Raw genomic sequence first — 10,434 nt, forward strand, 5'->3', positions numbered from 1 at the left:
CAGACCTCCACCTCTGGGAACCCTTGTGGAGGACAGGGGTGATGGGAACCAGTGTCCCACACAGAGCTAGGCCTGTCCTGTGACATGTGGGAGGGGTTTTCACCTGCTTCTCCAGTGAAATAAAATGAGTGAATGAATTCTATCAGCCTTGCCAATAATGGTCTGGGTGCCACTTTTAAAGAATGATTTCTATATGAAATGGGATTTTCTCACGAGGTATAACTTAACACAAACCTTATCGATCTTTTACACTTTAGTGAGAATTAGTATTCACTTGCCCTCTGACACTAGCTGTATAGAAAAGAGAAGGGCAGGGAAGCACCTGGGTTATAACAGGCTTAGGGGTCTAAAACACTAGGAGGGAATGAAAGGGCTTGACCACAGTCTTTGTCCAATTTATAGTCTTTGCTGGATGGGCCCCGTCTCCAGGAGTGACCTGGTACCCAAGAGCTGTAAAGAAGGGGGTCCCCAGAAGGAGCAAGTCTGGCTTGAGGATCCACTCACTCCCGCCCACTCCCTCCTCTGTGGCAGGCGATGGTGAGTAGGTGTGATCCTAGCCCAGGAAACATGACACGGGTGTGACAGGCCCCCCGGGACCCCAAGTGGCTGCGTATATGCCCAAGTCTGGCCCCGCTCTGGAGCCCTCCGGCACTCCTGTTGCCCAAGGCCACGCCGGGCCCCCCGGCCTTGCCCCCAAGCCCCATTTCGTCCTGACGGGCTGGCCGGGGTCTCATTCGGCAATTACGTGCCAGGTCCTGTTTGGGATCAGGATGTCGCGGTGGACCAACCAGCAGTGACCTGCCCCGGGGTTGGGGGGTTGCTGCTGGGGACTGGAGCCCACTCCAGAGGGGGGTGTGCCTCTGGAAGCCACACAGCGCCGAGCAAGGCTCGTGCACCAGGGGTTACGGGGCCCTGCCCCAGTCGCCCGTGTGGTGTGGCCGCGGGGCCTGGACTCCCCACCGTGGCTCCAGCAGGTGACTCTAGTCCCTGCAGGACTGAGTTCCCCTCCTTGCTGCCTTCCCGTTTCGAGTTCTGCACCCTGGAGCCTCTGCCTCACCCGACGGGCCGTCACCCGACGGGCCGTGAGGCTTTGCACAGACCCTGCCGCCAGCCGCCTCTTCCTAACTTTACCGTAAATTGCCGGGAGCTGAGCTTCCAGAGCAAACACTCTGTTAGCTAGTGGGTCCCAGTTTGGGATACAAACTGTGGTTGTGGCCTCTCTGGGGCCATCAGCCGGGTGCAAACGCTGATGAGAGCCAGAGAGGCCTGGAGGACAGGCCCAGAAGGGAAACCGAGAGGGGAGAGATGGGCGGGTGGGCCTTTGGACCCCGGGGAGGGGGGCAGACTTGGGGGGGGGGGGGCTCCTGCCGTGAGAGCGGTCAGAGAGCACAGTGCAGGCCCTCCAGGGAGGGGAGCAGAGCAGCCCCCAGCCTGGGGACCGCCGTGCGGAAGGGAGGGGCAGGAGCCATCGGGGAGGAGGCTCTGTGACCTCACTAGCACTTTCTGGGTGTTTCACGGTGGTTCGTGCGAGTCTATGGCACGTAGCGGCGAGCATTTGAATTGCGACTCGGAATTTCCGGTGATTTTACAATGCTGTAACATACTAGACTTGGTTCCTATGGCTCCTGTAAGGTACACGGGGCCACTATTTCCATTTTATGGAAGGCGCTGCGCAAACACACAAGTGTTCCCTGGTCACACAGCCACTCACGACTAAGCACAGAGAGCGAATTCCGGAACTGCCGGATCCCAGGGTGCTGGCAAAGTCCACAAGATGGATTCCTCCAGGCTGACGCCTTTGGGCCTGTTTCGTCCCCTTCCTGTGTGCAGGGCCCCCCGTCCAGAGAGCAAGGATGAGCACAGAGGCCCAGGGAAGTGGGGAAACCCGGGTAAAAGGCGAGCGGGCAGAGGTGGTGAGGCAGCGGGTGAAAATGTTGGCTTGCGGCCTCATCCAGGCGGCATCGGGAGGTTCCCAGACCCCAGACGGGACACCTGCAGGCTGCTCCCTGACGCTCTGGCTCTCAGGTGCCTGCCCTGAGCCCGGGTGAGCTTCCCTAACACCCCACTCGTCTCCTTATGGAGCCCCCAGGATGTCCTCCAATCCCCTCTCCTAAAGCAGGCCTGGCGATCACCCAGACAAGGGAGGTGTCCCGTCCTAGAGCCCACCTTCTCACAGACACACTCCCTAGAGACATCCAGACCAACAGGAGACGGCGTGTCTCCCCTCCAGAGGGGCCTGGGAGCCTGGGTGAGTCCTGCGAGTGGGGATAGGGCCCCCGGTACAGATGGAGCTTCACAGAGCAGGTGGTAAAGCATCAGGTCCTCCGAGGGGGGCCCAAGGGGAGCCCACGCGGACAGCCGGTGTCTCCTACAATGACAAAATGACAAATGAATCACACGTAAACCCACTGCGCACAGGGAGCCAGCCGGCAAGTGCTCCCGGAGCGAGCTTGCCGTGGGTGGAGGGGAAAAGTCTCGTATGACAAGTCGTCACTACTGGGGCCCAAGTTCACTATTACGTGGGGGAGGGGAGAGGTAGCACAGGTAACATCCCCAGAAACAGCACAAAGGGACACCAGGGCCTCCTGATGAGGTGCACGTTTCTGCCCCAAATGCCTCACCTGAACTCAACCGCGAGGAAACACTGGAAAACACACATGGAAGGACGTTGTACTAAATAACTGGCCAGCACTCCTCGAAAGAGCCAAGATCCTAAAGGGCAAAGAGGAGAAAGGACAAGAGAAACCAGAATAAAGGAGATTAAAAAAGCATGACAGTGACACACAGCTTGTGACTCTGGACCAGAAAAAGGACATCCAGGGTGCCCTCGGGGGGTCTGACTGTGCATGCAGGTGAGACCGCGGCATCAGATTGATTTCACCCCGGAGTTTGGTGATGCACTGTGGTGTGGACGGCCTCATCATCTGCGGAATCTGAGTGAGTGGAGAGTATTCGGGAATTCTGTGTCCCTTGTTTGCAACATTCTTGGGCCTCTAGAATTATTTCCAAGTGAAAAGTTAAGCGGTGAAAACATTTAATAAAGCAAGCTGAAGGATACATTTATTGATTTGTTTTTAAATGTCTATTTACTTTTGAGATAGATAGAGATCGTGCATAAGCAGGAGAGGGGCAGAGAGAGACACACACAAAATCCAAAGTAGGCTCCAGGCTCCGAGCTGTCAGCACAGACCCAGCACGAGGCTCAAACTCACGAACTGTAAGATCACGACCTGAGCCAAAGTCGGACGCTTGACCGACTGAGCCACCCAGGTGCCCAGGAAGGATATATTTTATTTTCTAATTTTTTTAAAAAAATGTTGATGTTTATTTATCTCTGAGAGACAGAGAGAGGGGGAGACACAGAATCCCAAGCAGGCTCCAGGCTCCGAGCTGCCAGCACCGAGCCCGCTGCGGGGCTGAAACCCACGAACCATGAGATCATGGACTGAGCCGAAGTCGGTCGCTTAAGACTGGAAGACTAGGAGGACAAAAAGAAGGAAAACACTTGGGAGAAACGGAGTCCCAGAAAATGGGGTAAGAAAATCTAATGATTATCTAAGCGGAATTCTATAAGGATATAATAGGAACAGTGGGAAAGCTGCAATACTCAACAAGATAATGGCTAGGAGCTTTCCACACCGTTCACAGACATCAACTCATAGACCTAGGAGGCCGAATGAGTCCAAAGCAAGTAAATAAAAAGGAAATCCATATCTAAACACATCAGAAAAACTGCAGAGCACCAACAGAAAAGAAAAACCATGGACACAGAATCATACTTAAAATTGGAAAGGAACAGGGGCGCCTGGGTGGTTCAGTCGGTTGAGCATCCGACTTCGGCTCAGGTCATGATCTCGCAGTTCGTGGGTTCGAGCCCCACATCGGGCTGTGTGCTGACCTCTCGGAGCCTGGAGCCTGCTTCGGATTCTGTGTGTGTGTCTCTCTCTCTGCCCCTGCCCTGCTCGTGCTCTTCCTCTCTCTCTCTCAAAAATAAACATTAAAAAAAAAAAAAGTTATGATAACCAAGGCAGAGCGGTATTGGCCTGGGATAGACAAATGGACCAGCGTAATAGAACACCATCCAGAGGTAGACCCACAGTTATCTGTTTGATTGGTTTTTGACGAAGGAACCAACGCATTTCAGTGGAGAGAGGACAGCCGTGAAGCTGAAACAAAGGATATCCATATAAAAAACAAAACAAAACAAAAAAACCACACCTCAGCCCCTCCCTTACACCAGACACAAAAATTAATTCGCAGTGGATTATTGACTCAAATGTAATAACTAAAAGAGCAAACCTTTATCTTCGAGCAGGCAACGATTTTTTAAGCAGAGCACAGAAAGCGCTGGACACGAGAGATCAAAATTGATCATTAGATTTCATTTGGGATCCTTCTAATAAAAATCATGAGGCAAATTAACAGGCAACGCACAGACCGAGAGAAAATATCCCTAACCCATACATCTACCAAAGGACTTGTATCCAGAATATAAAAAAGCTGCTACAACTTGATAACACTCATGATGATTATAGTCTTCTAGTTTCAGAAACACAGTTTCCTATACACTTGTCAATGTTTCAGTAATAAATAGAGTCCAAGCATGGGTTAGCTGGATTCTCTGTTTAGTGTTACGCAGGCTGCACTCAAGGTATCAGCTTGGCTGTGTTCTCATTCGAGGCTTGACTGGAGAAGGATGTCTTCTAAGCCACTCTGACTGCACGCTTCCTTGTAGTCGATGGGCTGAGACCTTAGTTTCTCATCAGTTTTGGCCAGAGGCCACCTTCAGCCCTTAGAGACACCCCAGATTCCTGCCACCCAGGGCTACCCAAAAAGATCCCTTGTTTCCTCAAAGCCAGCAAGAGAGTGAGGGTGAGGTTGGGGCGGGGGGTGAGGAGGAAGGAGAGAAAGGGGGAAGGGAAGACAGAGAGGGAGGAAGTCCAACAAGGATGCTGAAGCCTTATGCGATCGTGACCACATACCCCCGGACACCACGGTGGTGTTCACTGGTTAGAAGCAAGGTGTACGTCTCCCCACACTCAAGGGGAGGGAGTCGCACAGGGTGTGAGCCCCAGGACTGGGGGGGCGGGTCACAGGGGCCACTTCAAGAGCCTGACTACCACCGAAGCAAGTATAGATCCAACTTTTACTGGACTTTCTGGAAAAGCTGTAATATACCAGTAGAGCTATAACAAATAAATTGTTTTGAATTTCAATTCAATTCAATTGAATTGAAAAATGTGAAGGACACAGAAATTATTCTGTGGATAGAAAAAAACATTTTTTTAATGATCGTGAGTACTTGGGCCAGATTAAAATTATAAAGCAAACGCTGCATGATCTGAAAGAGAAGCTATCAGAGAAAAAGAAAGCATGTATGTAAAATATCAATCTAATAGTCAATATAAAATTTCAAAAATTAGATTGTAAATAAAGGCAAGGAAAACTCTCAGAAAATAGAAGCTCACCAAATTTCTAGTTTTTTCTGCCCCATATCTCAAATCAATAAAAGTATACATAGTGTATTCTCAGTATTTAAAAGTTATGATGGAAAATTCCAGAAGACATGAGGTGAGCTTTGGGGAATGGAATGGGTAGGGGTAAGGGAGGGAAAAGCTGTTTTATGATGACCCTACTTTGTGTGTAATAATATTGCTTTGATTTGTAAGATACATACATTTGGAAAAATAAGACCATTGTTAGCCAATAATGGCACCAGCACCAGAGCTGCAACCAGACAATGAATGACAAATCTAAGAGGACTCAGAGTCTGGCATATTTGGACAAACATAAAATCGTCGAGATTTTGGCCCCCAGCCTTATGGATTCAGACCCCTGGCTTTTGAGTGGATGCTTTTGCAGCAGTAGACTCACATTAATCAATTTAATAGACACCACTGTATAAACCATAACAATAACTTACAATTTATAATAAAGTATACAATTGCCTGAGGGACAATTTTTTCACTATGGATACTCGGCCTAGGAAACTAAACACTAACCAGAAAATTGCAATGGTAGATCTGGACCCCAAACACAGGAGTTGGTTGAATGAATGGGGTGTAAAGGATGTTTTGACGGAAGAGTCTTATCTGGGGTACGGGAATAGTCACAGTCCTTGCCCTGGACTGTGCTTTATGAGCCCAGTCAATGTCTGTCTCTGTGGCCATCTTTTTTCTCTGCTTCCTTTAGCTGATAAGTCTGTCTCACATTCACACACCCAGTGAGATTAAGACATTACAGCATTCAGGTCATTGTTGGGACTCAGGGCAGGCTCAGTCGGTAGAGCATAGAGCATGTGACTCAATCTAGGGATTGTGAGTTCAAGCCCCAAGTTGGGTGTAGAGATTACTTAAGACATTACATCATTCAGGTCATTGTCAAGTCAAGCTTTCTGGGAGCTATTCTGTACAATTAAGAAAGTTTTGCATATCTTTGCCCTCATGAGCTCTTTCCTTATTTCAGTTTTACTCTCAGAGGGCATTCTTAGCTTTAGTTTCAAGTACTTGAAAAGCTGCTCAACTATATTCCCAAAGCACCAAAACAGTTACAAACAGTGTGTTAGCTAAAATAATCCTAAGTTTATTATTCATCTGTCAGTCAAATTAAAGAGTGATCTTTGAAAATAAATTTGTCTAGGCCTTCTTTAAGTTCCTCTGTTTCCATAACTTTAAAATAGTCTTTTTGCCCTAGTTATCTGAGAGTGATAATAGAGTATTTTTTTAGAGCACTTCAGCTTCCTAATAAGAAAGCTCATACAAACTATGAGCTCAGTTCCCTATAAAATGAAGACGAAAAACTAAATTACCTCCTCAGCCTCTATTTCTTCAAATGTTGCTCTGTCCGTTCTCTCCTTTCCTTCTGAAATGCTGTGCTTTCATTGTATCCCCCTCGTCTTGTACCTCCTTTGTCTTTTCCATCATTTTTCTCTGCCTGCTTCCATCTGCATATTTTCTTTGGCTTATCTTCCAGTTTATATATTCTCTCTTCAGCTGGGTCTAACCTGCTGCAAAACACACTCATTGTGTGATTAATGTGTTCCAGTTCTAGAATTTTTACTTTGTCCCAAACTGTTCTTGCTTTTTTAAAGTTTTCAGTTTTCTGTTAAGAATTTTAAACCTTGCCTTTTAAAACCTTGAACACCATAAGCATAATTACTTTAGAGATTGTGTTTGAAAATTCTTTTCTCTAGAGCCCTTGTGTGCCTTTTTTGATTGCCTGGTGTTTTTGCTCATTCTAATTTATGGTGTGTTGTCCCCTCATGTTTCTGGTTATCTCAGATAGGGTGCCAAACATTGTATTTCAGGGGTTGCTTAGAAGTAGCTTGAGGGCTGGTAGGATGTCACCTTTCTCCAGAGATGACTTTCTTTTATTTCAGCCAGGTACCTGGAGGTACCATCAAACTGGGATCACCTTAATACAATTTCAGTGTTTGACATACTTGGGGCCACTTGGGGAACTTGAAGTTGAGTGGTGGTCCATGTGGGAGTGAGTTACTTTTTCTTTCTTCTGACCTCTAGGCTGTGACCCATTGGGCTCCCAACTCAATGCTTCAGGGACTCATGGAGACCCAAACTTGGCAGGCCTGGATTCCTGCTCTTGACCTCCCGCTTCCCAAGGTGGCCAAAGTGCTTCTCAGATTCTGGCCTCCTCTTCCTGAATCAGCAGAAACCCCCAGGACAGAGGCAGCACCCAAGGTTGACCATTTCTCTGCGGGTTTCCACCTTCTCCTGGATCTTTACTCATACCATTTTATCACCTTGTTAGGGCTCCAATTCCTGGAAACAGTGTTCAAAGACATTTTACCCAATTGTTTTCATTTGGGGCTTTTGGTCCAAACTCTCTCTTCAGTCGAAATAACCGGAAGTCAATCTCGCTCAAAGCCATGACGAATAAACGTGACTTATCACATGCTCTCTTTTCGTTACTATATATTCCTCCGAGTCTCAGACATACAGTGCTCCATACTTCAAATATTTATATCTCAGTTTATACAATCCACAGCCATTCATTTTAATAAACTCAGAGACCAAAGTGTTAATTGTGAGTCACGCTGCAACAGTGGGTCATTTGTATTCTTTGTGATCCATTCAAGATTATTCTTCATAACCTGCACATCTTCAAACAACGGGAAGTGGGGTTATTTATTTCAAACAAGAAAAACATACAGAAAGATGGACTGGATCTGAATAAACAGGTGCATCTGTTAAAGTGAAATGTGGCCCAAAGTTTTAAGAGAGGGTTTGTAGCACAAACATACCCGCTTACACCTCTTCTGTTGTGTGTGGGTTGTTGTGGGATCACAGAGGGGGCACGGTTAGCCTTCACCAAAGGTGGTGACGTGTATGTATCTGATCATGAGAGATGATCTCACGGCCACAGCAAGCTTCTCCAGCAGTTACTTATTCTTTAAAAACAAACAAACAAAACAGAAAAGTGCTGAGACACATCTTCTCTGTCGCACCACAGCTGGGGCACCTGCTCCCCTAAAATGGGGGCTCCCCGGCCTCAGGGACTCTGTGCATTGAAATTCACTGTCGTTCTGTCAGGGCTGCAAAAGATAATTTCCATTATTTGCAGAATCAATGAACAAAGGCCGACATTACCAACTGTCCATTCCAGGAAGTTCCTCCAGGGGCAGCCACAGTGGACATGGGGGCAGTTAGGGTGTTGGGGTTTGCAGGGACCCAGGTCTGGGCTGCTCTGTTTCCTTAGGAAGTGATTTAGGATAATATGCTAATGATGACGGTTGGGCTCGGCAAACCCAGCACATGCCACGGTGAATCCGGCTGGGGGCCAAGTCAATGGCTTTCAGGCTTTCCTTCCTCACGTCCGAGGGGCACTGCCCTTGTTTCCACCAGCTCCTGAAAGCCATCCAACAGCAACCTAGGTCCTCGGCAGGTCTGCCCCCATGGGTGCTCAGGGTCTCTGGCCTTCCCCGAGAGCAGAGCGGGAGGTATTTGGGGCTTCAGGAAGCCATAGGACCAGCTGCCTTGGACGGGGGATATGGAGACCCAGGGGTGGGGCTGCCTGGCCGGGCTGCGGAGGCGGAAGGGGAGCCGGGGCATCCTCTTTGGGGACTGGCAAGAAGTCTGCAGCCTGGAGAGGGCCAGAAAGAGGGGCCCACTGGACAGGTTGGAGGAAAAGCAGGGGAGGAGGGCGTGGCCAGAGCCGGCCTCAGTTTCTCTCTCCTTGGAGCAGGAGACTGCACTTGGCCACAGAGGACTCGGGCTCCTGACAGCTCTTCCCCTGCCTCCCTGCTGAGCTGATGTGACCCAGTTCCCCACCTTCCTGAGTCCCCCGGCCCAGTGACTCCCCCAGGTGCACACCAGACAGAGCACACTGTCCACCCGGGAGGGACACAGCCATGGAGCCGGTGGGTGCAAATGTGCTCTGCGTCCCACGTGAGTCAGGGGCAGGCTTGGCTGAAAGTCGTCTGGGACCAGGAAAGTGGGATGCAGCTGGGCCTTATGGGACCACTCTCTCCACACCGTCAGCTGGTGCTCCCCCCACCTGTGGCCCGGGGACACAGCCACCAATATGGAATCACGGGAGTCAGAAAGCACCTATACGTCCCCAAACCAGAGTCGCAAGGGGCAAGGCTCTGCATCATTCCTGAGGTCGGGCGGAACCCCACGGGGTGATGTCTGCAATCAGTGAGGAACCACGTCCCAGAGGCTGTGATGGATGCCGGGGCAGGTCACCCGAGGGCCAGCGGCCGGTGTGTACTTTCTGGGCAGGGGAGAGGGCTGCGTGGCACCCGCCCGTGGCCTGCTCTGCCTGGCACTCTGGGGATGTGCCTGGCTCCCCGGGGCCAGCCACAGGGCTGTGCCTCTGTTTATTCCTCGTTTACCTGGTTCTGAGGGCTGGCAGGTTGGCAGACATCCACAGCAGGCAAAGATAAAAGGTGGACCCAGGCCAGGGGGCAAAGATAGCCGCGGAGGGAGGGAGTCAGGGCTGCGGCTGGGCCCCAGCGTCCACTCCCTGCCAACCAAGTCCTCAGCCGAATGCAGCCTGTCCACAAGGCCCCCACTGCCTGGTCGTCAGAGGCGTTTGCCCAGCCCTCCCCGGAGCCTTGAATCTTGGGTGTGCTTGACCTCCAGGGAGCAGGCCACATCTGGGGGGATCTCGAGCCCAGACCCTCACAGAGGATGGGGGGACACGAGCCAGAGGCAGGCTGGTGAGGGCTGGGGATGGCGTCTGTGAGGGGACTCCCTGGATGGAAGGAGCCTGGCCCACCCCGGGGAACATTCTGCAGAGCAGCAACAGGCTGTCCACGCCTCCCAGCCCACAGGGGACCAGGAGCTGAGCCTGGATGGGGGAACGGCGACCCTCCTGCCTGCCGTTGGTGCCCTGCCCTCCCCCACACACCCCAAGCTCCATGTCTGTTTGCTTGTGTCCTCCCGGGTCTTCCGCTGTCCCCAGGGCCTGATC

The 10,434-nt window shown here is 50.6% G+C and overlaps 1 long non-coding RNA gene across 1 annotated transcript; it reads right to left on the reverse strand.

The window, feature by feature from the left end:
- Positions 1-1,336: 1,336 nt before the first annotated feature.
- LOC131512882 (uncharacterized) lies at positions 1,337-8,424 on the reverse strand. Its single transcript, XR_009262356.1, has 3 exons — positions 6,809-8,424; positions 2,622-2,712; positions 1,337-2,368 (listed from the first exon to the last, which is right to left on the reverse strand). It is a non-coding gene; the product is annotated as an uncharacterized LOC131512882 (long non-coding RNA).
- Positions 8,425-10,434: the final 2,010 nt, after the last annotated feature.

This window comes from Neofelis nebulosa, chromosome 5 (assembly GCF_028018385.1).
Source record: "Neofelis nebulosa isolate mNeoNeb1 chromosome 5, mNeoNeb1.pri, whole genome shotgun sequence".
Taxonomy (NCBI): Eukaryota; Metazoa; Chordata; class Mammalia; order Carnivora; family Felidae; genus Neofelis; species Neofelis nebulosa.